The 27,330-nt window shown below is 43.9% G+C and overlaps 1 protein-coding gene across 9 annotated transcripts in view; it reads right to left on the reverse strand.

The window, feature by feature from the left end:
• Window positions 1-27,330, reverse strand: part of TMCC1 (transmembrane and coiled-coil domain family 1) — a 66,122-nt gene that overhangs the window by 12,371 nt on the left and 26,421 nt on the right. The window lies entirely within an intron of this gene.

Genomic DNA, 27,330 nt, shown 5'->3' on the forward strand with positions numbered 1-27,330 from the left:
GGTAAAAAACAAGCTTTGTGCATTCTACAGACACCCAACAGAAGACAAAAGAAAGGGCAAACTCAAATGCTTAAGTCAGCTTGACACCCCTGAGCACGGCACAGAACGCACGTTTGCAGGCTGGTAGCTATTAAGTTTTGATATGTAGCTACAGATCAGACAGCAATGAAACAGAAAGGGAGAGAAGGCAACCGGGGAAAAGAAAAACCATACAGCCCAAGTATTCTGGCGAGTCCAAGTTATTCCCAGCACTTTATGTATTTACCAGAAAGCAAGATGATAAGGGAAGTTATCAGAAAAGCAAAAGCTGTACTGAGGTCAGTGCTGAGGACAAAGTCTGAGCCCTCAGGTTCTCAGTAACAGCAGCCAGCAGGTGCCCACAAGCGCGAGGAGAACAGGCAGCAAGCTTCAAAGCACAATCAAGTTCAACTATTCACCACAAAGGAACCACTCAAAGTAACCAGAGTAAGCGCTCAAGTTTTCCCCCAGCTGGGATAAAGAAAGCAGAGCGGCAGCTCAGCCGAGCCGCGACACCTTCCGTTCTCCGATGCGGTTCATTCAGCGCCACTGAGCGCGGCCCCGGGCCCCGGGCCCTGGGCCCCCGCACGGCCCGGCCCGCGGCCCCGGTACCTTGGCCGTGCGGAGCAGCAGCGGCCGCTCCCAGTGCATGGCTCCCAGTGCATGGCTCCCGCCAGGAACCCGCACGGCTCCGCCGCCGCCGCGGCGCCCACCTGACCCCGGCCCGCCCCGCCCGCCCCGCCGCGGAGGCGGCGCCCACGTGACTCGGCGGTCCGAGCGCCCCGGGCAGCGGCAGCAGGGAACCAAACCCCGAGCGGCCTCGGCGCGGCCCGCAGGATGCTCAGCGGGGCAGGACGCGGCCGCGCCTCCCCCTCCTCATTTATTCTTACCACTTTGGCAGTTAAAAACAACTTCGCTTTCGGTTGCAGGTCATGTTACCAGCACCTGCTCATCTACGGGACTGCCGTGCTTACCACAGCTTAGCGGTATTCCGAAAAGCAGACTCTAACACGATGCCTCTCATGATATCACCTCTGCTTAACGATGCATAAACAAGCACATATTTCGGCTTTTGCGAATGCAGCAGGGAGCTCCGTAGCACGCTGTACGAGCAGGCTGCTCCATGCCCTGCCTATGCGTCCAGCAAACGAGCAGTTGGACTCGATGACCTCTGGAGGTCCCTTCCAACCCCTACGATTCTGTGACTTGTCTCCTTGGAGCCAGCAGCCTGATCAAAGCACAGGGCAGCATCCCAACTACTTTACTTATACAACTACCAGACAGTTCAGATCTCAGCCCCGAGCGCAGAACACATTACCATATCTGTCTGGTGAATATATGTTTTACAAAATAACAAGTACCAGAATTAACCGCATCCCTCTCTCCAGTTCCAGCATTCTGTGTTCACCACTCCCTGCACTGAAGCGAGCGTCCTGCAGCCCGGCAGCACTGCACGCTGTGCGCAGCGAGGGCCCTTCCCAGCAGCTTGGTGCTGGGGCTCTGCTGTCTCACCAAGAGGAACCAGCTGGATGCACAGAACACTCAGCTAACTTATTTTCCAGGGGAGTTCAGTTTGTCACTGATACAGTGTCTTCCTGGAAAGAACCAAAAATCTGTGTGCATCGGGCATGCCCAGTCTAGAACGACGCCATGTTGCAGCACTTAACTCCCCATCAGCAGATCCTTATGAGCAGTAGCACACTGCTCCATTTTCTGCTTTCCCACCTTGCCATAAGCTGCAAAGCAGCACACTTTATTCAGTACACCACCGCAATCTTATTACTCCTCTTAATTGCCTCACAAAATGAACTGGCTTCTCAAAAAGAAAGCTATCAACTTATTTGTGAAGATCGCTATCTACTCAAGAAGTAAATGTAAGTATTAAGATACTAAAAAATAAAAAAACAGATAAATAGAAACATCAGTTTGATGCCTTTTATTTTTTATTTCTTTAAAGTGATTTCAAGCAACTCGTTTCACACAGATGCACTTTCTTGGTGGTAGTACAGGTGAGTGCCTGATCCCGTGCTCAGTGGCTGGGAGCTCACCACGGCACTGATTAGCTCCAAGCTAAATCCTGCACAATTCGGTGCTGAGGAACTAAATGGGACTTCAACATTACTTTGCAATAAGCAGTTTCTACCAGCTTAATTTGCTGCAAGTGGGCCCTAATTAACATCTGTGGATAGTTACAGTAAATTACACCAACAGTATACCCTCTCAGACAAGAGTTCTGTGGGAGAAAAAAATGTCTGAAGAAATGCTCTTTCCTCCTTTTACAGTCAAATGACTTCAGCATATCTTCTCAAGTTGTTTTCCTATATCTATGTGTCATAGAAAATAAATCAGAAGAGCTGTGGTGGAATAAGACATGCTGGGTTGATTACTTTAGAATTGTCAGATAAGTGGACATTACTCTAGATGAACAAGGGCAGCTTATTCCAATTAAAAAGCAAAGGACCGTATGAAGTTATGTTCAGGATCTGAGCTGGGGCTTTGGGAAGGGAAGGCTCAGCACAATCAGGTCCCTCAGCATAGCAGGAAGTGCTGTGACGCGTTATTGATTGAGGATGACTGGCAATCTGTCCTGAAAGTATGCTGGTAAAAGAAATTCCGTAATGGTCCGTGTTTGTATATAAATAGGCATTACAGTCCAATCAGAAATTCTCCCTTGCAATGCAGTTTGGTGGCACCCTGAGTCAGTACAATCAGGCAGGCCTGCTGGCTGCCCGGCAGCAGGGAGCTGCAGGCTGCTCCGCCACTGAGCCGCCCATCACACAGAGTCACAGAGGACCTCACTTCTTCCTCCTCCTTCCCACTGAACCTCCAGCACTTCCAGAGCCATCGGGTTTTCCCTTCTGCATAAGCATTCCTATATGTTCATTTCACAATCACTGCCCACACAGAACTATGGTTTTGCCTTTTGGCTTTGCTGAAGATGAGTCACGAGTGTTCATTTCAGAAGTGTCACTGTACTACAGAAACCACTTCAGGATTTCAAAGTTTTTCTCTCCTCATTTTTTGTGTGTTTGTTTGAGAACAATCTGGGCAGCTGGCTGAGGCAAACAGCAGGCCTGCTTCAGGGAGATACTCTGCTTCTGCTCCCTCGTCCCTCACGTGGAGCTTTACAAGTGACTGCAAAGCGCTGTGCTACTTGGTACAGAAGTACATAGGGCAAGGTGAGAAGAGAACAGGGACCTAAGAACTGAGAGCAGCCCCATAAGGGTGCTGGGCAGCTCCCGAGGTGCCCATTAGCCATCTTCCAGTGACTGAACAACACACAGTAGTATAAACTAATTGATAAAAAATGTGGGTGTTTGTCTCAAGCCTGCTGTAATTAAAGCAGTGCAAGTAATACCATCAGAACGCTGTACACCTTGGATTCCCTGCCTGGAGATGAATGCAGCGTAACCCACGGGCCCAGCCTGCACCCTCCCAGCCGGGGCTCACGGAGACAATGCCCTGAGCAGAGGCGGTGAGTGAGGCCCCACTGCTTGTCTTCTGAACTCCCACAACCGGCTTGGTGTTTATTAAAGCTATTAACTACTAGCTTGGGATAGGTAGTTACTTTTGACCTCTCCTGAGTATCCTCATATTTTCAGCAGGATACAAAGCTATTTACTTCCTACCCTGATATGCTCAGTACCGGCTCTGAACACCAAACTGAAAGATTGTTTCAAGACACCTTTTAGATTGTATTTTCGGTGCCAGAAAAGTAAACCTTAAGAGAAAAAAGAATACCCACAAGTAGATGTGTTAAAAGAAAAAAGAATACCCACAAACAGAATGGCTCTTGAGATCTCTGGAGAATAAAAGATAAAACAGTGGATCTTGGAACCGAAGAGCACTACTATAAAACAGGATCTAAACTCTTTTGGAAAATGTCATATTTGAGTCTTAAAATTGATCCAGTCTCCCATGCAAGCAGTCGTGCTTTACAAAGAATTATCTCAGATGTCCCTTATGAGAGGTTCTATACCAGAGGATTTTTCATTGCTGCTAGCTCTAATAAATTATTTTAAAATACTTCAACAAAAGGAAGAGCTATTCTGTGATTCTACTCTTGTAAGCCTGGAAGAAGTACTCACAGAAATGCCAAGATATAGTTCTAAAAATAATCCGATAGCAGATTCAAATCGGTGAAACTGATCTCCGGCAGCTGACGTCCAAATGGGCAAGCCATTTCATCGCTATGTTAAAGTAATTTTGTAAATAAGAAACACTGATGATTCATTTTCAGTTGCAGCAAAAGAAATAAAAAGCTAGGAGTTCCTACCTCTTACTACACAGATTTTTCAAAAAGACACAAGTCCACGAACCTATGGCAGCCACGTGCTCTGCAGCCCCCCCTTAAGGGGGTCAGTCACATCTGCTGGGGAGAATTACAATTTATGTTACTTGGAAGAGGTCATTTTCTCTTATGTTGGGAGCAGCTGGGTCAGAGGTACCTCTGCAGTGTTATGCTTCCCTCTACTTCAGTATTTGCACAGTGCAAAAAGTGACTTCCGTTAGGCCACCATATGATTTCACATCTGCATTAAACCATTAAAATATACTTGTTTTTATGAAGTTGTGCATAGAATCCCCATAAGATATAGTGAAGATGCATATAAACATTATGAATTACTAAGAGGCATTGTTGTGTTGAATAACACATTAAATTAAATGTAATTGGCAGTCAGTAGTCACATGTCATCTCCCCTGCATAAAAACATGCAGCACGTGATTCTTCAGACAATGTTTGAGTCAAGGTGCTATCAGCCCTGCTGTCAGGAGATCAGACAGTGAACTGGATCCTGAAGGGACACTGTAAGGACAAAGAATACTGCAAAATCTATTGCGAGTCCTGAACTACAGAAAAAAGAAACACCAGAAATTACTCTGGTAGTGTAGTAAGTCATTTAGGACCTACGGTTAAGTTTTTTCTAATGCTTTCCTTCTTATAGGATGTTACAGATTCACAGACTGGTTGAGATTGTCCAAATATCCACTTAATATAGTCTAGTAGGTGTTTTCTGAGTATTTCCCAGGATGGAGACTACACTTTCTGATGCGCCTATGAAGAAAATAAAAGCTTGGGCCTATAGCCCTTTTTATCAGCCTGCTGCAAAACTGCCACACATTTGATACTACCAACTCTTTGGTTCACTACACATGGCAAAATGTATGTCTATATCACTGCAAATCCTGCTTCTAGATCTAGATGTAATATCAGGTGTAAGGGAGAAGATTTCTGTTCATTCACCTCTAGTCTGAAGACCAACAGAAGAGGCAAATACTGCTGCACTGAACCACCCCTACAAACACAACAGATCAGTTGTGTGGATTCAAAGAAGAGAGGACTACACCTGCCACCTCCCTTGGTAAGTGCCCAGTATGCAGATGTGCTCCTGTGCTATTTAATACACCTTGGCTTTGCTGCCAACAGGAATACAAAGGGAAAACAATGAAGAACAGGTCCAGCATGATTCCTTGTGGCACACTGCAGTTATCCTGCAGAATTTGATAGGCTGACCAGATCTTCAGAACCTACAGCAACTTTACATTTTACTCATTCACAGAAAACTGCTGGTCATCATTGTCAGAAACTGTTTTGAGCAGTGCTTAAATCCAAACACAGTCAAAACTGGCTAAGGAGAGCATAAGAACAGATGGACAGCTCAAGGAAGCCTTGCTGTGTATTTTCCTGCAGCTCAACGGTTAGATCATAATTAGGATTTCTGAGAGACATAAACAATCTTTGCCTGCAGACAATTAATCCTCAGGATGGCGAGAAGAACAACCTGGCTATTGGGAAAAAATGCAAAAACATTTTGAGAAAACAAAAACGAAAAATGGCCCTGAAAAACTACAATAAGGAAATTCAATCCAATCCCTTTGCCTGTCTAAGATAACAACTGCAGCAAGGAACCAACACTGGTAACGCCAAGAGGAAATGGCTTTACACCTTACTCATAGCAGTTAAACAATAATGAGTGATGATTACTAAAACATTTGCACTCACATTACCTCTGCCAACCTGGAGCAACACACGTGGCTCTCAGTATTCCTGCAGGGCCAGCGCGTCTGCACGCTGATGAAAGAGGAAGAGACGGCAGATGACTAAGAAGGGGCAGGAGGGCCAGCCACCAACCTCAGCAGAGCAACATTTCACAATACGTCTATGCTTTCTTCTGTTCATGTTAAAACATACCTGCTGTCAAAGACCTCACCATCTTGACCCTGAATTTACAAAATTTTGAGACAGTAAATTTTCGAATGTGAAAAGAGTAAAGCCTGGTGGTCCAATTCAGTAATGGTTTTCCAAAGCTACAGATTAGTCAAGAAGAAAATGAGCAGTGCTAGCTGAATAAACAGGATGACAATGACAGCATTATGGGCAAGGCAAGTCCATGGGAATGAATAACACAATCTGAACAGAAAAATAGCGAGGAAATGAACTATACACAAAGGCTTGCAGGAACTTGATTTTTGAGGTGAAAGGGAACGACGCGGTAAAAATGATGGCCAGAATAATATTAATGGATGTTTATTTTAGCAGCTGCAAACTTTTAATCAAGTGCAGATTGCCAATCAGGCCAGAAGTTAAAAATAAGGATAGGAAATGAGGTGAATCTGAACAAAAAGTTAAGCATAGGGACTGGGAGGATAGATTTAGAAACTAGTTTACACAAGCTTTTATCTGAAAAGAACCGTGTAAAATGATTTTTTTACCCTTCCCTTTATAAACACATTCTGGTTTCCCCTGGATGTTCAAATCACATCTTATTAACTTACAGGCAAAATGACTGTTAACACTTCCCAGAGAGTACAGTTTATTTTTCTCATGCTTGAAGCTGCTAACTGATAAGTGCAGATTATTACTGCATCCTACATATTCATTAATAAAGAAAAGAGTTGACTGTTCAGACTGCAAGTTAGATTTGACATGGAAAGCAACTGAGCAAACCCACGTCTGGAGTATGGGAGAACGAACATCCCCCCATGACCACTCTGCACAGAACTGCTGCACTGAGAGTGGGGACTCACCCCTTCTCAAGTGATTTTTCTCCGCTAAAAGCTAACATGCAAGTAACTGTGACCAATATTTCAAAGCTAATTCAAACAGTATTTTGTAGTAAAAGAAACATTTCACAACAGCAGGATTCAGGTTTCCTGTGAACACATTTCTCTGTCATTCCTACATATAATCTCTTCACATACTGTTCCCTTATTTAAGCCTTTCTTATGTAACGTACACACAGCTAATATTACACTTGCTACAGAGCTATGCAAAAGAGCTGGCCCCAGAGATGCCTTTCCTGTTCAAACACAGCCTGCTGTTCAGTCCTAAGTGCTGCAAAGGTACTCCTACACTTAACCAATAAGGTTGCTTGAAGCAGCAAACATAACAGCAAGAAGCATCACTGTGGGAAGGGCAGTCACTGCAGCACAGGGAAGGACCAGCATGTGGGACACGTGGAACATGCCTTCTGGCATCTGAAAGGGAACTGTACGCAGTGTGGCTACAACGAGATGGCTGCACTGAAGGGAAAGAGTGCAGGTACCCAGCAGAAGAAGGAAACAAAGTCCTGCCCCATACCGAACACTGTATTAAGTAAATACTGAAGTTAGCACGCTCCTTTCAGTATTTCCATTAAGAAAACTATGACTCTTAATTTGGAACTCCACCTAGAGACATGTTGTGCTGATGGTAGCACACACACTGCTGGCAGCATTTCCATTACCCAACGTCAAAACCTTCCTCCAGCTGCAGTGACAGCAAACTGCCCTGATCTGATGTAGAAGGCAAGAACGTGGTATCCTATTCTAATTATTTCTTTCCCCCAGCTCTCAAGAGGCGATGTATTAGCATGAAGTTACAGATGCCAAGTACTCAGATCCATCAAAATGAAACACGGAACGTAAATTAAAAAACAACATTTTTTCTTACTGTCCTCTGTCTTCACTGTTGTCTGAAGCACTTCATTTCTGCATTTCAAACACAGCAGTGCCCGAGAGCCACCTGTGCATCACTTATATGCAGTAAGTACACATCCCAGTATAGGAGATCCAGATCTTCCCAGAGGAATACAGCGAGCATATTAAACAAATGTGGTTAGACATACAGGCTTCCAACACTACAGCAACACGATACAATTTCTTGAGGTCTTCTGCAGATAGCAAATCTCAGGCCAACATCCATCTATGGCAAAGGCATAACATCAGCATCCCTTATTCCTGTTTTTTTCCCTTCCAAATGCTGGAGTCACAATGCAAGGGAAAGCTAATTGTAGCAACTTGAAAAGAATTGTCTTCTGTTTGTATCAGAGATCAGTCTCAAAGTCCTTACTGTTTCCTCTTCAGTATTTAATAAACGTGGGGAAAATACAGCTCCCTGTTAACTCGGACTTGTGACACAGCAGCACCAGGCTACACGGCTAGCCGAGACCAAAGAAAAGCACTTATTCATTTCTGAAGGTCACTGAATCCATGGGAAGCTGTTTGCTCTTGTTTTTTTTCACCTGAAGTAAAATTTGAATCTGCAGTTTGTTTGCTACCTCCTGACAATACATTTTGCACCGTCAGAACAGCAAAACTATTTAAAGAGCTGCCAGTTCAACATCTCCCTGATAGCAGGCTGCCTGCACCAGCCTCTTCTGTCATCGTTCACTGCATTACACACAACAAACCCTAAAACAAGAAAACTCAGAGCGCTCCAAGAAGCAGCACATTTGATCTTCACAGATTGCAGCACTCACTCAGACAGAAGCCTTCTTCATGCTTCCCAGCTTCTGAAGTGAAGAAAAGTTATATAAAAACAACCACAGTGAATTTAACAACAGTGCCTGGAGGAAAATGCAGCATTTCCGAGGCTAATGCTACAAAATGAGGTCAGGTTCTTCTGGAGATCTAAACAGAGCAGCCAAACAAGATGACTGACGCCGTTCTACAGATGCCCCATGCTCCTCTTACCTTCACTGGCTCACAGAAGTCCCTCTGGCAGCACACGGAGGTGCAGCAGCACCACATCAACATCCCCGCATGGCCCCCCGCCGCCCAGCTGCTGCCGGCCCCACTCCATGCGTCTGCGGGGCTGGGAGGGCCCTGGGCATCGCCCCACGTCAGGCATCACTGCCTGCCAAGCCCCTGCGCTGCTGCTGCAAACTGTCATGCTCAAGCTGTGAACCTCTTCTTCTGCCCAGTATTTGCTTTAGATGCGCAGAAGGGCCGGGTCTGCTCGACTTAAAGCTACAGGGCTCTCCATTCCACGTTCAACACACGGCACATCTTAAAACTGAACATTTGAGCCAACAGATTGGACAGCCTAACAGACAGGCAAATAAACAGCAAATCAACACAATCAGGATGACACATGTTCCTCGGCGCACACAAAGTGGTTTACTTCATAGCAAGGTTTAAACAGAACTGAAAGCAGATTCAGAGATGCACAGGAGGACACAAATCCAGCTCTAAACCATTTGTTCTATTTATATCACCACGGAAACAGCTATTTAAAAATCACTAAATAAAAATTTCAATAGATTTATGTGATCTTCTCAGAGGCAGGGACTCCACTAAGAGAGCTGTCATCTAAGGGATCAAGTACAAAACAAACAGCAACAGCATCACAACCTCAGCTGTCCTTGGTGCGAGAAGAAACTGCACTGACTGTCAAAGGTAAGGTGCCCTGCTCTTCTATTCAGAAGCTGTGAAGCAAAGGCATATCACCTGCCTGTGACCACCTGAACTCTGACCCTCACAGCAGCAGTTGCCACTACATCTGCTCCCTCAGACTCATTTTTGAAAAGCCATCTGCACTGCATGGCTTCTCCTCCCCTCGCCCTTCTCTGCTTTCTCATTAAAATTCCTTTGTAGCAAATATTACTATTACTTGCCCAGGACAAAAATCAAACATCTTCAAACAATTAATTAACATCTTCAAAATCATTAATTCAGAGTACCTTCCAATGCAGTGTGCTTTCAGGGCCCAACAAAACCAGAATGCAAATGGGCCTTCAGAAGTTTCTTTACTGCCAGTTTAGGAACAGGACACAGTTTTCCTCTTTGCTTTTTGTCTGTCCATTTGAGCAAGGTGACAAAGACTCTCACCAACATTACTGTGTTTGGGTTTTTCTCCATTCTCTTAACTTGCAGAGATGCACAGGTAATACACAGGTATGACTCCATACTACTTCTAAAGTCCAGGCCCTTCTGATGTGATCAAATTCTGCACTAAAGCCTTAATTCATAGGATATGAATTAGTATCAGCAGTAGAAGCGAGGAGAAAACTTGACTCACTCAAAACACAGTGCAGAAGAAAATGTTCTTAAGAGTACAATTCAGTTTTTACTGGGACCAGAACTAGAAGAAAAACAGCTAAAAAACCAAACGCCCTCTTAAACTATACTGGTATCTCAGATGATGCTTCTGGAAAAGAATTATGATAGAAAAGCAAGTATATTTTAAAGGGCTCTTAGAACACAAACGGAAAATAAAAGCATCACACGTAGCGAGAGCAATACCAAGTCTGATCTACGTGGAAGATAAAGCACACTGGTGTGGAGGTACCTGAAGTTATTTACGAAAAAGCATTTTGTAAAGATTTCTGTCAGGTCAGAGAAAAGGACATGAAGAGTGAAGGATGAAGGAAAAAGAAAGCTGCCAATACACATGTACTTAGTGAACTCTGTGACCAGACTGCGCACAGCCACCAAACTGTAACTTGAGGAATGGGTCTCCAGTATAAATTTGGGTAAATAAATTTCTGCAGTAGAGCTGACCATCATTTTGACTGAGATGAACAGGCAGCAACAATAACTATCAGCACTGCTGCATCAGCAAATGCCTCCTCCTAACCCCATCCTGCAATATACTGCTACCATGTGCTGCCCCAAAGCCATGCTGAACATCAGCATGTCTGCATGTCGAGTAGGGACCCTTTCTAAGGGACTGTTTCATGTTCACGTGGTACATCTCACTCTAGATGAACATCTATACTGAGAAACATTCAGATTTCTTTTATGTATTAATGACAGTGGATCCCATCTAAGAGATGTGAAAGGGAAGAGAGGTGGAACACTGTGCACAAAGAACATCATTAGCCTTAGGAAGCAATTTGTGTTGGCTAAAATCTACTTTAATTTACAGGAATTCTAATACTATTTAGATAGATCATTTCATGATATGAAGCAACAAAAAAATCTAAGAAAATACGTGTAAATGAGGTCATTATTTTATTTAATATGACTGGACAGCCTTTGCAAGCTCTACAGAGCAATAAAAACAATAACACCAACCTACCAGGCTGAGCAGCACCTGAGGGGGTGGGGGAGAGGCACGTTAACTTTGAGGTGGCTGGCTTAAAAACTTTTGGAGATTAGATGCTCCTATGACCCTTGTAACAAGGTGAGAGCTTTCCAAGACCGAAACAGAAAATTTTAGGGAAATGAATTATGTAGATCTACAAATCTCATGAAATGTGAATGTTGCCAAACATCAAACAATGCAAAACATCAAGAGAGCAAGAAAACAATGGAAAATCTGAAAGCTAACTTGCAATCATACCATACTTGTGCTGCCCCCTAAGCCAGTGCTCAGACTGTGAGGAAAACACGATGTCCGCTCCCCACCATCACAGAGCACCTCTCATATGCGAAGTACCTCTGAATACTTGAGGTGCCCATTGCACTGACAGTGGAAGCAGCCTCAGCAAGTTCCTCACAGCAAAAACGTAAGAGCTGCATCAGTGAGATTGGGAAAACGAGGTCACAAGCAACAGTTGCAGGGAACAAAAAACCTTGAACCAGCAGCAGAGTCTACAGAGGCAGAGCACAATTACCAGAAAGAAACTAGGCCAGCACCATAGCGAGACATCCTTAATTTAACTTCAGGTGCACAGCAGATACCAGCAGCAGGGAGCTCACCGTGCTCTCACTGCACAGCCACCCCGGGCTCCTGCAGCACAGCACTGAGTGCAGCTGCCTGCCCGCAGTGCAGCCATTCTTCACCTGCTGCGCCTCTCTGGGGCTGCACCAACACTGCTGCTGCAGGCCACAGATATCCAGAAACTGTCAGGGGCATGGAAAGACAGAACTAACCTGCTCGTGGCTGAAGCCAAGAACTACAGAACATGCAGATGAGTGCCAGTGCTGTAGATGCATCATCAGTGGTGCCGAGCAGTACTGCAAGAGATCTTAGGTCCACAGTACTGTGGATAAGTTTAAGAGAAATATCTGATTCACATTTTGCTACTTATTATATACACTATATATAAATATATATATATATGCTGTATTATACATATATTGCATACACACACACAATACCATAAAATTTGCCTTTTTTATCTAGAGCTTTATATACCCAGTGAAGAGTTAATAGCCAAACACAACTCCTGAACTATCAATCTCAGTGATATAAAAAATGTTGTGTAAGGCTTTCTGGTTAACTGTGAGGTGTTTAGTAAGTTCCTGGCACTCTGCAGGATGCCCATACCTTGGTTTGATCCACAATAACCCCAGAACTGAAAGCCAACAGCCTACTGCGTGCTCACTGCCCTAGGTACAAGGGCCCTAGTTAGCACAGACAAATTTACAAAATCATGTGTGATTTTAAAATCAACAGTAACCAGATGGTATAAGGTACTGCTTGCATCAGAAGCTCTTTAAGACAAAGGATTATTTAACTTTTTAATTTCAGTTCCTAGGCTATAAAGTCACTGCACAGTGATCCCCCCTCTGAAAATACCAATTGGGATAAAGTTAGTACCAACTTTATTTGCCTTCTGTCTGTTTAATTATTTCATTCAGACTGCTGTTTGTAGAGGGCTTGCTTTTCTTTTTACTGTTTGCAGTTTCTTGCCTCAGTTTTAATCACCTTAAGATAAACAAACAGCGCATCACTTCCTCACGCACTCTTCCCAAAGGCATCACAACTTCTATAAACTTCTACAAACACCTCTTAAAAAATGAAAAAAGGAAGGCAGAGGATAGTCCAAAGATACCACATCAGTAGCACTGGTGTGAAATGCACCAGTTTTGGTTACGATACTGTAAACAGCTCAGCTCAGCATACCATACTGAACTCCAGGAGAGCAGGGCGAGCTCCGAGAGCCACCGACAACCCAAGTGCTGCCCAAACACAACCTGCAGCCAGCGTTGATGCCAGCCAGCAGATGGCTCCAATAACTGGTTTAAAGATTAAATCTGCATATGAGGATGCACATCATCTTTTAGGAAACTGGCAATACTATGGACATCTTACTTACAAGGAATACTGATTACTGCTGCATCAGATGAACTTCCCCCCCCAGTAATGATGGCAGAACTCACACTGCTGCCTGCCACGTTGCTACCAGACCAGATCTGCACATACAGTTGCAAAGAAGAAATCCAAGATTGCTGTCTGCACACAAACCCAGAACTAACAGGGAGAGGGTTCACAGGCTGTGGTTACCTCACTGATGCCTGGGATGCACTCTGCTCCTCACCACAGGGGAAAGCAAAGCGCTGACCCAGCAAACCTGTGGCCTGCAGTGCAAGGGGCCACGCTGAGGGCCTGCAGAGAGGAGGTGGCTCTGGGTGGGAAGGGCTCAGCTCCTCTCAGACACAGCTGTGAGATCCAAATGAGCATGTTTCCCAATCTTCTGACACTGTAGGCTTCTCAAATCAGAAATGAAGAGCATACAGCTCCACGGATGCCAAAAGAACTCTCCCTCTGACTGAAGAAGCAGCTTAGAGTGCAGAGGAAGGCACTCGAGAACCTGCAGAGCCCAGCTGAAGCTCAGACTGTCAGGGTAAAAACTGAGCCCTCCCTGCCCTGCAAGAGCTTGGCTAATGCTGTGGAGGGGGCTGCAGGTCTGGATCTTCTTTCACAGCTCTTAAGTACTATTTATTTAAAGTCTTCAGAATTCTCTTTTCCCAACATGGTACAAAGCAAAATAAAGACTGTCAGCACACTATGTAACACCACTACGTTTCAGCAGAAACCTCAGTCAAGGCAAAATGCCCAGTCTGTGTAAAGGATTAAGTTCACCAGTAAAGCTGCAACCTAAGAATGGAAAATTTCCAAGTAGGCTTGGTGTTCCACTTTTCAGTACTGATGGTGTGTATACCATCATAGTGCCTAACGTAATCCTAACTGATAGAGAACCCACACACTCTCTCAGACTTGTTTCTTTTTAATGCCGTGCTTTCCCCAGTAACAACATGGAAAGGCAGGCAGCTGTAGTTCAAATTGCTTTCATTTCCTTTTAACCTGTACGTTTCAGCTATCTCATCCAACACGAGACAAACTGTTAACTTAAAAGTCTACATTCATTACAATGGCTTGGATACATTTAATTTGATAGTTCTCCTCTCAGTTCAAAAGTGAAAGAACATCACAATTAAATTCATGATTTCTAAAGGAGCTTCATTTTCCAGAGTCCTTTACAGCTGTATTTCCTCTGGCAATTCTTCTTGGTGATCTTGGTCTGTTTATTTCTGAATGCTCTTCTGCCATGACAAAATATGAAGATGCAGAGATATCTGGAATTTGCAAAACCTCTACAATAATCCCAACGACAGAAAAGCCAATGAAATTCAGCACACAAAATCATCAAATCTGACTTTTAGATCTGCATAATGCAACGTATTAAGTAAATTCTCGATGAGTTACATGGTTAGAAGGAATATCACAACATTCTTGGTGTGAAGAAAGCAGATCCCCATAAGCCATAAATAAGATGCAAATGCACTGAACAGAAAGCTCCTTTATTCCAGAACAAAAAAACAAGATGCGAATGCAAACTGTGAACAGGGTCACTGACTGCATGGATTAATTGAAACAAAAGAAAATGCTGTTGCACTTGCAGGTTTCAGAGAGAGTATTGAACAAAATGTGGACTGCCCATGCTCCGGGTTCATAATGTGCAAGAAGCTGCCAACGTCAGCAACTGGCACGCAACAATCCCTATTTATTCCTTTATTTAAAAAACAGAATAATAATTTGAATGATTTCATTGATTGACCCAGGAGTCACGAGGTCTGATTAACTTTGCTCATGGTTAATTCTACCCAGAAATTTATGAAAATACATCATTCTGGATACGTTCAAGCTTAACTCTATGACAGAAAGTAGGAAATTCTATCCTTCCCATAGAGTACAAAGGCAATTGGCTATCACATAAACCAGCACCTGTGTTTGATTATTTTCAGGTTATTTCTGTCTTCTCCATCAGTATTCCCCAAATTAGCATCCCTTTACTTCACCCAAATAAACAATGGTCCACAGGTTAGAGCATATATACCCTTAAATCCTAAGTGACACATTACTGAGAGAGAATAAACTGACAAATAAAATTTAGTACTGAGTTCTTGATAGAGCTTGAATCATTAACTTCTGCATTTCTCTTTATTTGATTAAAAACCTTTTACTACTATAAGCTGCTCAGCATGATATCACTGTTCAATCTTTTTTCTTTGGTCTGAATCCCACGTTGCTCCTACTGCTCGTGCTGACTTACAGTCTTGCTTTTTGCGTAGACACCCAAGAAATTATTATTTATAGGTCTGCCCTTTTAGACAGCAGCCTTCTTCCAGACACTCTCTTATCTATCTCAAGCACCCTATCTTCATTCTACAGTCAAAAGTCATAGGGAACATCCTCTGAACCCACTGAACTTCTTCCCATTGGGAGGCACCACCCTCAGCTCAGTTGTGCTCACCAGCAAAGCTCTAGTTGTGCTGCGCTTCTCTTCAGAACCTCTGCAGTTCTGCTTGTTTATTACCTCTCAGTTTGGAGTATGGAAATGTATCCCAGGTCTGCCAACCAGCCTCTAGGGAGAAAAGTAGATGAGAATTCCCCAGGAACACTGACTCCCCACTCCTGAGCCCCATTCTTCTCCAGTGAGCACCCTGTTCTGCCTCCCAGTGCTCCAGCTATAGGCTCCAGATGCTCAGGATTAATTTCTACTCTTTTTTTCCTCAAGTTTCAGCCCCCATTGTGAGGAAGTACTAATTTATTAGGATGTTTCTATTGCTCTGGAACTTCCCTTTTCCCATGCTGCCCTCTCATTGTTTTGAAATTGCTAGGGTGGTTCTTTTTTATTTGCTTGTATTTTTAAGAAAAAGATTTAATTTCCATTTGGGTTATGGTCTTAGGACTGTCTCACAGGAAAGGAAATCTGACTAGCAATGACAGTGTTCAGGATATGACTGTAGTTCTGTAAGAAATGAGCTTCTCTTCGTGCTATTTTAACAGCTATCTTCCCTGGATAATGCCAAAGCTTCCCACCAATAACATCCAGCTAGTTTAATAGCCTGGTTAATGTGAGGAAGCTGTAGCACTGTAAATAGCAATGACAAGTCATGCTGAACAATAAGTCACTGTTCAGAGCTGATTCTTCTTGGTGGCCTTTGTGAAAGTGGGATGTCAAAACAGTATTAAAAATAAAAACAGATCCCAATATTTTGTTTCACAAAAAAGAAAACCCTGCAACTCAGTGTTGTGCCTGACAACCGAGATTAATTCTCCCTTGCAGATGACACCCGAAAAAGTTTTTCTTTTTTAAACATGCAGCCCTGTGCTATTTTTTTTTCCACTGATAGTTTATAAAACCACACATGCAACATGTCCTTTCTGCTACATAAATTCTCCCCTTTACCCCACATTTCCTTATGCTGTCTGAACAGCAGAAAATTTGATCTTTCTCAGTCTTGCTGGAGGAGTACGGGAGATCCAGACAGGTGAAGCTAAACTGATGACATGGTAAAGCTGAATTTTTAAAATCATAATAGTTAGTTATTGAAACTGAGTATGTTCACCACTCCTCAAAAAAAAAAAAAAAAATACATAAAGACCTGGAAGTAGAAAGACTAAAAATAATTTCTCCTTTTAAATAGCTCAGTTGTCACATTTTGTACTAGTTCTCCGGGCACCTTAGCCTGGCTTTGATAATGCCTCATATAAAATTATACACTCCTTTGCTGTGAGATGCAGAAAAGCAAAAATTACACAAACCATGTTCTTTCCACTTTCAGCTCACTGTCAAATGTTTGGAAGTGGCTCTACGTTCAGGGTTACCAACTGAGCAGAACAGAAATAAAAGTTCTCCAGTAGAACGAAAATAACTGAAATGCTTTTCGTATTTTCACTTTTCTTTGTGCCAACAATGCAGCTCTGTCCTCCGGGAACGACGCGCGCACCCAACACAGACGTCATTCTCCCATGGCCACCCCTGCGCCCACAGCCAGGCCTGCCCGCTGTGCCCCGGCCCGGCCCACAACGCAAGGCAGGCCCTGGCACCAACACAGCACTCATTCGGCAGAGTAAGCAGAAAAGGGAACGCCAGCCCCACAGCACGGGAGGGCAGGCAAAAATCGCTGCTAGCACTCACCACAGCCTGTGGATTTGTGAGGTTTCTGTAGTTTGAGAGAAGAAAACACCAAGGGATTTGCCTCCATTTTTCTAATGAAGAGCTGATTTGAAATGCATGATATTAAAAGTCAACCAAAATATTTCTTGTGAAACCAGGATACATGGGTAGACTTTCGAAAAACTGCATTTCTGTCTCAAAGAATAGGGCTTTTCATGGAGCTTAATATTCTGATAAAACACACTCAACAGAAGCAAAGGAGATTTTAAGCAGCATCAGAAGCTGACCTTATCCAAGCGCTCCCTCTGCCCTCACACCGCCCTGAGCAGCACGGAGCCGACCTCACAGCCCCCTGGAGGACACCACCATGACCGGGACAGCTTCGGCCACAGCTCACAGACACAGACTTCTCACCTTAGAGAGCTCTTCTAATCACGAAATCACACAAACTGCAGCTTCCCCAGGAAGCTATCCCCCAATATTAAATCTTCACCCACACAGCAAGAACAAACATTTAACAGTACGTCAGCAGTGCAAACAGTTTTCCTAACTTCAGGATTGAACCTATGCTAGGAAACAACATTGCTAACTACAGAACAACAGCAGAGGAAAAGGTTTAAGAAAAAAAAATAAGGGATGGAAGACCTTCCATTTTATTCCTCTGCTGTTGCAATAGGCAGCAGCTAGCAAACTGAAATTCAAAGAACAAACTATAGCAGCAGCAAATAACAAAGCACCGATCCCAGCCAGCCACCCACAACCCTGGTCTCTACCCAGCAGTATCACCGACGCCCGGGGGACCTACTCGTTCGGAGGCGGGTGGTGAGCCCTCCATGCTCGCTGTAAGGTGGGGGAGCACACGGTGCCAGCCCAGCACCAAGCATGCTGCGTGCCCACTTCTGTTAGAGAGATGGCCCCAGCCCTGCGAGGCTCCGAGCCCTGCCCTGACAAAGCAGGATCTTGTAACATGAAGCAGCACTAGCCTGGGTGTGCTGGCAGAAGCCTGAATGCATGTTTGAGAAAGCAACAGTAACTGCAGGCAAGAGAGGCATGAATGCGCTGCAGAAGTCACTGAGCCTGCTAAAAATACCTCAGCACTGACCCCGTCAGGAACGCGTCCGAAGCGACTTGTTCTCTGGAAAACAGCAGAACCCAAAAGGAAAATACATCTAGCTGACAATGGTCTCGGAAGTTCACTTCTTTAAAAAAATCTTGAACAGATTCCTCCCAACAGGAACTCTTGGGTTGAATGATGTATTTGCATTTTTTCTAGAACTCCAGGCAAACCACAATCTCAAAATCTGCAACCTGCGTCACTTAGCTGTCAGACCACTGCCACAAGGTAAGGTGTTAACTGCAAACCCATCCAAAACCTCCATGCCCAATGGCAGTGTGGAAGCCTCCTGAGTTCCCTGATCCCATATGAGGCCAATGAAACACCTATCACCTCACTGATGCAACCTGCACAGCGTCCCTTTTACACTTAGGATGGACAGAGAATAGAAGGAACTGAGCCACGGGCAAGTTGCCTCAAACATGGGGTGCACTCTGGAGCCCTCCTCCTGTCCTCCACAGCCACGCGCTGTCCCTGGGCAGGACAGATCCCAAGGACCTGTGCACAGATGAGCCCCTTGGGGAAAACTGGTCAAGATAAGGCTTTTATTTTATGCCCGGCATAAGCACAGTGAGCTTGCCCTGTATGTTTTGGGAATCTGCTGGGCAGCAATACAACATGTCCTTCTAGGGAAGGAGAAATGTTCTCTCAGTTCCTCTTTACCCCACTGCTCCACAGCACAGCAGCAATGCTTAAAGTTACCTTAAGAAGAAAGCTGCTTTTTAGAAATGCTGACTTATTCATCAGGCAAGTTTTCACATGGGTTATATCCTGTTGGTTGCTAATTACTTTGGTTTTCTGTACATCATTAATTCATACAAGCAGAGGTGGATATTAAACCTAAGAGATAATCATATATTTCCCTTGCTATTTTTCAGGTCATAAACATGGATTATTACTACATTATGATATTCTCTGGACTTGTAATAGTTACTTACCTAGCAGCAACAGCCAGAGAAGCTTATGACTCCCCATTTTAGTGGGAGTGCTGTACTACAAACTGTTCATCAGGATTTAGACACAGACCCAATCTGCCAGCTATTCCCATCAATCCAACTTCTGCCTTTGCTGAGCAGCTCTGCTCCATGACAGCACGAACAAAGGTCCTCATTTTAAGAGAGGAAAATGAAAAAAAGGTGCAAGAAGTGCAGAAATATTTTTGAAACACGGTAACAACCAGACCTGGGCTTAAAAGATGGTTAGGAGAAAGTGCTTCTCCTTCCACTCTGCTCAGTGTCAAAACACAAGCTCTCAGCTTATTGGATGCCTTACTTGGATTTACAGTTCTGAGAATTAAATGCATTTCAAGTTTGTCCAGTAAGCACACCTTTTGTTCTTAGAGCAGTCCCTGCCAACAGATCAGTAATTATCAATTTCAAAAGGGAATCTCGTCCCGCCTTCCTGCTCAGCGTGTACGTGGGTGTTTTTGGTTCAACACGCTCTGAATTCATACTGAGGGTGTGAAGCTTTGCAGAAGTCACTGCAGCAACACTGATGATAATTCTACAGTGTTTCAGAGTTACCACAACACTCCTTTGGCTCACAACAGTTCAAGCTTTTCCACCGCTGAATGTTTGGAAATGAAGTCTTTCTGCCTCCATCAGAAAAAATAAATGAAAGTCCAGATGCCTCAATCAGGGTAAATTCAGAGCACATTCTAAGACTTCACACCAATGAAATGAGGAAGCTCTGGCCTAGCTCAGGTCAGCACACTACTAGTGCTCCCAGCAGTGAGTAACACAGAGATCCCAATTACATCAGTTTGCTCTTACTTCTCATTGCACTGTGCAGGCCTTTCCTGGCTCTTGGTACTGATGTCTCCAGCTAGAGGAGGTAACATCCCCTGGCTCCCAGTAACCCACACAAGCTCAGCCACCTCTCTGGCAGTCAGCTGAGCCAGGGGAGCACCCTGACCCTGGCAGAGGCCGTGGAACTGCCCCAGCACTGCCTGCAGGAGCATGGCTCAGATCTGCTCAGTGGCCCTGGCTGCTGCACACACACACACTTGCTCTTACCACATGCTCCTCCAAAACTTCGTGCCTATAAGGCAGTGCTATGAAAAAAGGAAAAAGCAAAAGCAAAACAACCAAGCAAAAAACCACAAAAACCTGACAACACCAAGAACTAAACAAAAACAACATAAACAAACCAACCAATGTGCATAGCACCACCCACAAAGCCCCAAACAAATGACCAAAAGCCGTGAGCTGGCACTAAAGCAAAATTTTTAATGCAATGTAATGTCCTTCCTATACAATGTGATGTAAAACTGTTCCTAATATTTTAGCAACAAAATCAATAAGGTTTATAGCGCAGCACAGCAAGCCTCTAGTTGAAATGCTACCAAGGCTGCCAGAGTATCAATGCCATTCACTACACATGAGCTACTTAATCACTCAGGTAATTACCTCCTGGAACAGAGCAGTGGTTTCATCCAGAAATCAGGTCTACTCTGAAGGAAGCAAAGAGGCAATGCTCAGTAACCTGAAACGCAGCCAGAGCAACAGCAAGTAGACGGGGCATGATGAAATAAAAGCACACCCACAGTTTTAGAAGAGCTACATGCAAAAGGCAGTGTCTTCAGTCACACAGACGCTGCGTGTTCTGCACACCACTGGCATTGTAGAGAATCAAGTTTTTCTTTTCAAATCTCCTTAGCATTTAATCGCTATTTAGGCAAACTGCAGAAACCTGCCCTCTTTCTCATACTAACTAGAACATACACGAAACGCTGAGTGGTTGTTTCCCTTCACTGCAGACTTCTACAAAGAACACCCACAGTCATGCACTGTTACGCTGTAAATGTTTGTTCCTACTCCCCTCCTATCTCGGTCACGTCTTCAGTGTATGAGGGCACGAAGGGCTCTGCATCTTCTTTAGAACCTGTTCATAATCAGAATTCTCCTCCTCAAATTCTCTCAGTTCAATAGGATATTGATCCACAGCATTAAACCAACTGACATTTCTGAAACAAAGTTTAAGTCCTGAAATGAAAGCAAGGATCTTAAAACATTTATCTGTGCCAAAGCTGTTGACTGTGGAGTTATGAAGGATGCACAGGAGATGCATTGAAAATAAAAAGCAAACAAACACACATACAAACAGAAAACTTTGTATTTATTTATTGTTTAACCTTAGGAATTCCCGAACACCATGGCACGTTCCAGACAGGCTGCAGAACCTCCATTCCTGGAGTCACTCAGAGCCTGGCTCTGAGCACAGGGCCTGGATCAGACAGATGGAGAACTCCACTGGCTCCTTCCAAATTCGATGATTCTGTGGTTCCATAACTTTTGGAACACTTTTTAAATTCTTCAGTGTACATAATTTTGGATCTTTTGTCAAACGAAACCAGACACCAGACCATCACTTACCAACGAAGAACTATACTGACCTTGCAAAAATAATGCCTACACAATGTAATTTACTGTGACAGAAACAGTCTTAAGAAACTGCTGTAAACTGATATCAGACTGGAGGACGGTATGGATCAGCTCCTCGTGGAGCAGCTTAAGACATTCAATCGTACTTGTCCAGTGGTAGAGAACAGATACCATCTCATCTGCACTGCTACCTTGTCTCTGGAGGAGACATTAAATTACTGCTCAGGTGGGAATCACAGAGTCACAGTTGGCTGCTGCTGGTCTGCCTCTGGGACAGACTGTTCCTCTGCTGCTGTGTTTTCACAAGGCAACAAAACGTAACAGAACTCTGGGGAAAGGTTTGACCTCTACTGCCACCCCACCACCATCCGCCTTTGGCTTTGTGGGCCAATGTCAAAACACAGGAGGCATTATTTTTGGAGCAGCCTCATAACATTTCCCTCTACCTTGCTAAAACCGTTAATTACAGAACGGTATTAAACAGCTCAAAAAACACCATAGTCACATTTTAGAAGACTAGATCAACAAAACATCTTGAAACTAACACTGTCAACGAAGTGTGATAATGAAGGGCCGGGGCATGGGCAGGTAAGAGCTGGATGGCCCTTGAGCAATGTGTAAGTACCACTGGACCTGCACGTGAGAGGAGATATGACAAGAACTGAGGGACGGTATATGGAAACTATGGAACAGGCTGAACAGCCAGCTTTAATGCTCCCGAGCCAGCAAAACAAAACCATGCTAAGTAAAGTACCGGTAATGCAAAGCTGCACAAACTTCAGCAATTGTTCACATGCCCAACTGGTGAGAGCTTCTCAGCTTGTACCCCAGGGCTGTGGGAACGTGGCTGAGCTGGCACTTTGGGCATCTCCTTCCCCCAGTTTCCCCCAGGCTCCTTAACCATGCATTTTCTGTACAACAGGAGATGTTTTCCCCGGTAAGCGAGCAGCCAAGGCTCTGTGCCTGCGCACCAGCTGGGGCTGCCCTGCCTGTGGTGCCAGAACTGAGCACGGCCCTGTGCCCAAGGCATGCAGGCCCTTTGGTAACCCAACGCCAAACAGCTGTCAGCGAGAACCTGATCCCAGCTCTGAGCATCCAGACTGCGGGGCGAGTTACAGCAATGCAGTAACAGCACGGACACAGTCAATGTCAGCAAAAGAGGACCTACAAACCACCCACAGTAACTCAGTGTGAAAACTTCTTTAGTTAAACACACTTAGAGCAGCATTAACCTATGAATACCTATTAAGCTATGAACCTATTAAAATATGCCCCATTACTCTATTTTCACCTACGTATATATTCATATACATTTTAACCTAGTTTACACAAAGTTTAAAAACAAAACCAACGAAGCGGTCCGACAGCCATCAGCTGAGCAGGGCTCTGCTCGGAATGGCAGCACATCTAATTCTAACAACTACCATGTAAACACAGCAGAAAAAAGAATAAACCACTTTAAATTCAAACTTTCGCATCCAACTTCACTCCTCAAAATGTGCACCACTGTCCCACTCCTGCGCACACAGCTGCAGTGCACAGCTGAACCGGGCATCGCCTGGAGACAGCGCACAGAGCCATCCAACAGAGCATCTAAAAACGTGTGTTTGTTTTTTAATTAAATGCTGGATGAGTAAGTTTTCCCAAGCTACTACAGCAGAGTTCCAAATCTTTCCCTAAATGGATTATACTGATGAGAAACACTACTGGATGCAAGTCTGTTCTGCTCAGACCCAAACAGCACAAGAGCATTATACTCTTCTTAGGCTGTTAATGATTCTAATTTTGAACTTTCTAATTTTAAAATCTCTTTCTTTAAACATTTTAAGTAAGTTTTATCATTGACAAATAGGAGGACAATAGAACTGGAAGATGTAATAACCTGTCTGAGTTGCACAAGGCTCTGTTATCTGCAATATATAACCAAACAGCACCACTGAAGTAATTGTGCCTCAAAATACTGCTAAGGGACAGACAAGGCAGAATGAGCTTCTGGGATGGAGACAACGAGGGACAATAAGGAAATAACTAAATCCCTGCAAAACATGTTACAATGCTGATCAATTAGCACTCCTCTGGAAGGCAGCTGAGATCAACAGACAGAAAAAAACCCAAAACACAGCCAGAAAAGGGGACAGCGTGCTATCGCGGTGGATAATTAAGAATTGTTATTTAGTCTTTCTTTACCCATTCATCCAATGCTCATTTGTGAGTGAAGCAGGAGGTAAGATTCCAGCCCAGCTGATGAGGAAATCGCACAGCGCCCGGTGCAGTGAGCGCAGGAGCTGAAGAGCAATGGACAGCGGCAGCGTGAGCAGCGGCTGAGCCATTCCAACAGCCACAGTTACTTCATGGCATTGAGAGTGCGTTCTTAGGGGCAAATCCATGCCGACTGAGGGGACCTCTTAAGACAGCAAAGAAAACCAAGCGCAGAAGAAAACTACTGTATTACGATCCTACACAGCAGGAGAAAGGCAAGGCTGGGATGCCTGCAAACAGCTCTCCCTTGGTTTTCATACTCATACTATGAACCTACAACAGTTCCATCTATTTCAATTGCATTTTTTACTTATTCAAGGTATATTTATTTGTCAGATAAAAAGATCCTGAAACAATTTCCAAGTTTAACTTCAAGGCTCTCCGGTGACATCTGGAGTCAGCTCCTTTCTGTACATATCTGAGCAGAAGTACCAAGTTCCCCATTCACTGAGGAAAGGAGATGGTCTGAACCAACGCCTGTAAACTCAGGTTGAAGGTTTAAGATGCGTGAAAGACAGAATCTCCCATACAATCACTTTGCAGCATTTACGATTTAAAGGAGGTCACAGCCACTGTGCTCATGCTGAGTTTGGCTAATCTAATACTACAGAATCTCAAGGACAAGACAATATTTTCTGTGTTTGTAAACATCAGTGACATGCAGTGCATGATGAATTTGTATGAATATTAACACAAATTTTTATAACATTTTCTACATGGCATGATGAAGACAAACAACTGCTTCAGTTGAAAGTCCCAAATACTAGCACGCTTTGACTTCCCTTGGTACGGACCAGATCTCAATACAAACCAACTATTTGTCAGTCCATTTGTCAACTCTTTATGCTTGTTACATGCTACACTGTTTAATATCTGATCTTCTTTTCAGTGCCAGAAAAGTCCAGAGAAGTTCGATAGCAATGCCAAATATACATATTTGTTACTTTCCAATTACAACAGCTTAGCTCAGAGCTGTGGTCCCCACATCGCTTCCAACAATCAAAGGGCTGTGATACCAAAGCAGAAAGGAAGTTCCTTGAAATTTATATTTTGCTGTCCTTAGTGTCAAGATTCATTAGCAATGGACTTAAGCGTGCACTTGGTTACATTAAAAATCAATAGGATTTAAACTCTTAAGCCCATTATTATTATTATTTCCCTCCCAATTACGGTTCTTTCTTCTTGTTTTTAAACAAGACATGTCCAATCACTTTCAACAGAGAGACAGAGGGATAGGACAGGAGAAACAGGGAGTGAAACATAGCACAAAGCAGGAAGAAAACCACCAACCTTACCTAGTGATAAGATACATTAATGCTACCAGGCATTTCCCAAAGGTCAAACACAAGGTGCAGCTATCAACGTACAGGTGGGTGCTGCAGCCTCGTTTTTCCCTACTAAAAAATTCCTTTAAACTATTTATAGGCTAAAAAGAAGAAAAAAATCCTGTACCTGAGTGTTACTGTACTCCCACGCTGCAGATAGGGAACACACATGACCCACTAAGACCCTTCTGTTTCAAAGCTCCAGACTGTTTCAATTGACCACAACAACGCTAAGTGTGGGTTCGCCTGTTCCTGGATTACAGTAGACAGTCATTCAAAAGTCACTTGGCATACACACTGCCTTTGAAGAGAAGAACCCTTCAGAAGCTACACCACACAGAGGGCACAGGCAAAGAACACTGGAGAACTCATGCTGAACAGATGAGGCACTGCCGAGGAAAGGCACTTTAACACAGAATGAAAATGATTATATTTCTCTTCACTCTCATAAATGGAGAAGGGGCTAGGTATTTTCCTACACGTTGTAAATGCAAAACCTCGATCAGATTATGTTCAAGTCATAGTCACGTCCACTTGCAGTTCCACGGGTGCATGAAAACAAGTTACTGTCAGTGTGGAGCTCCTTAGGCGGATACTGTTTGGAAGAAAAGCAGAGGGAGGGTGAGTTGTGCTGGTCTTGCAGGTAGCAAAACAAAGCACTACAAATTAAAGCTGTTTACTCAATGTCATGACCTATCGAACCTGCGAGCTGCAGTTCAGTTTTTAGCTTCAGCCAAATCTGCTTTCCAGCTAATCACTCACATACTCCAACAATCCTATGCCAGTTCCAGTCCACTCAGGAGATTTTAATCGTTAATTTCTGTTGGCAAACAGTACATGTGACTACATAAGGGATTTGATTTAGTAGTTTAGTGGGTAGGGATGGTGACAGGAGGATGGTTGGACTAGATGATCTTGTTGGTCCTTTCCAACCTAATGTATCTATGAATCTATAGCGTCAATCCACATTGTATTTCTGCTAGGCCCCATTTGGCTCCTTTACCAAGCCATTTTCTTCTTCTCCCTCCCTGAATTTTCCTTCCCACACAGATCAGCAAGCACGGGCTGCCTGCTTTCTCTCTGCACAATCAGTGAAGAAGCAGAGGAACCCCAATGGTAACTTGTTCAGAATAATGATGCCAGCACTTTTAGTGCTTCCTCTGACCACTGCTGGTGGGAAATTCCAATTGTTACTGCTATCCAGCTTTATGTAAACACTCATTAGAATGTATGAATATATACCTGCAAAGCAGACAGCCAAGAGCTGTGGAATTTCATTACTAAGAGAAACTATGCATTCATGTAAGCTGCACTCCATCTGCAGTCTTTTACGTTTTACATCCCTTAGCACTGTAAGCCCATTTGGCAATTCACCAGACATGGTTGGCATGTAATACAGGTAATTCTTTGGATTATTTTAATACTTTTTTCATGAAGAGAAAAACTATCCCTACCTCTAACATCTCTGCAGATATAAGATTACAACCCCTGTCAATTACTAACATCAGGATGTGGGAGGACACTTCATGTCTGGTTTATTATTGTACTGCTGCAGCATTCACGAGGCTGTTACACTGAGCCAGGAAAACCACCTCATGAATCCTGCTACTCCTGCTTCCTTAAGCAGAAGGCAAGAAGCAGAAGGCAATCTTTGTTTTCTAAGATGCAAGTGATCTTTGCAATATCTCCGGACACATTTCTAGGAATAAGATGAAGCAGTGTAAGTTCACTCTCTTCCTGAGGACCTCATTTCACCCCAAAAAAGTTCATGGCTATTTACTGTTGTTGCCAATACTATTTCCACGCTCTCATGACCAGGCCTGTAAGTAAGCAACCAAGGAGTCAAGATTTTTACATGCGGTGTTACAAGGTCTAACAGTCACTACATTTGG

Source organism: Cyrtonyx montezumae, unplaced genomic scaffold (assembly GCF_038088225.1).
Source record: "Cyrtonyx montezumae isolate F1298 unplaced genomic scaffold, pur_monq_1.0 scaffold_6, whole genome shotgun sequence".
Classification (NCBI taxonomy): Eukaryota; Metazoa; Chordata; class Aves; order Galliformes; family Odontophoridae; genus Cyrtonyx; species Cyrtonyx montezumae.